General features: G+C 40.2%; 1 long non-coding RNA gene across 1 annotated transcript; it reads left to right on the top strand.

The window, feature by feature from the left end:
* Positions 1 to 300: 300 nt before the first annotated feature.
* LOC125517138 lies at positions 301 to 1117 on the top strand. The gene is made up of 2 exons (XR_007287424.1): positions 301 to 569; positions 818 to 1117. It is a non-coding gene; the product is annotated as an uncharacterized LOC125517138 (long non-coding RNA).
* The last annotated feature ends 324 nt before the right edge of the window (positions 1118 to 1441 follow it).

Genomic DNA, 1441 nt, shown 5'->3' with positions numbered 1-1441 from the left:
CCAAAAAATTAAGTTGGGTCATGATATTGGTGTCCATAGCTTTCCAACGGTATATCGCAAGCTCCGTTCGGGCAATGTTGGCGGAACTTCAAACGAGTTCACAGGCAAGTTCAACGTATTACTAAATATATATATATAGGAAAATGGGTTAGTACACCTAGGAGTACATACTCCCATGCCCATGTGTCTCCTTTATTACGTGGGAAAAATTCAGCCGATTGCTTCGATTTTCTAGGTGTTTTTATATGCATCGTTGGACCATCCTATCAATTTGAGTCCTTATCCATCTATCCCGTCATCTCATTTGTGGCATGCGGCGGCAGCGGCGATGGCTAGCACGGCTGCGGCGACAACAGCGACGGCTGGCATGACACCGACAGCGGCGGACTACATCACCCTCCAAGAGAAGGAGCTCGCTCGGCAGCAGCCTCCATTGGTAGTTGTTCATCCTCTCATTGATTGGATCCAGTCTTTTGAGAATTAGTACTCAATATGCTGCAGAACTTTTGAGAAACACAAAAGAGGATCCGATGTAATACAAAACGAGCATGATCCATTCTATTCCAGAGGTACGTTCATGTGTTATCAGTTGGGGTCCAGCTTTCATTCTGACGACAACTTCTCCATCTCCCCAACAACAAACAATATTTCTTGTGGATAAGAGGCCACGGTATACATGATGTTCTTGGTCACCGACCATCCTCTAGGTGTTGACCTGAAGTAATTGTTTTTTGTATCTATCCTACATGATTTCTGCAAGCGGTTTCCTTTTGCCATTTTTTGTGACCTGTGGAAGTGATGAATGTTATATCTACAGAGCAGTAGCATCGATGGCCAAGGGTGCAGCGCAAAGATGATAGCGGCCGATGGCGGTCTGACCTCCTGTAATCAAGCACATGTCGTGAGGCAAACTTGAACGTGTTCACATAGCCACCGCTGATGCATATACATGAATGCTTTATCATGTACTGTATGAATGGAACGACTATAGTAGGTTTCTTTGCACTTTTGCAAACAAGCCATTTTTGTTACCAGTGATCAAACATGTGCATACTTCTTATTACGTGTATACATATACTCTTTTTTGGTGAATAAATTCTTATGCGAGCTTACCATACTAATTTTTCTTTTTGTTGATAACACAGTATATACTCTTTGACAAAAAAGTATATAATTGATAAATAATGTGGTATATACTCTCAGATACAAAAATAACATATATACTCAATCACAATTTCGCAATATATACTCTCTTGTATAACGAAGACATATATTTCCTCACAGATGATGTAGTATATACTTCTTTAGAAAAAAAGTATATACTCCCTCAGAAAAGATGTGTTGCATACTCTCCCATAAGATATTAAGTATATACTTCCTCACAAATGAAGCTGCACGCACTTACTCACAACATGTAGTATATACTTCCTCAAAAAAGATC

This window comes from Triticum urartu, chromosome 6 (genome assembly GCF_003073215.2).
Source record: "Triticum urartu cultivar G1812 chromosome 6, Tu2.1, whole genome shotgun sequence".
Lineage (NCBI taxonomy): Eukaryota > Viridiplantae > Streptophyta > Magnoliopsida > Poales > Poaceae > Triticum > Triticum urartu.
The sequence above is the reverse complement of the archived record's forward strand: the minus strand, read 5'-3'. Positions and strand labels throughout refer to the sequence as shown.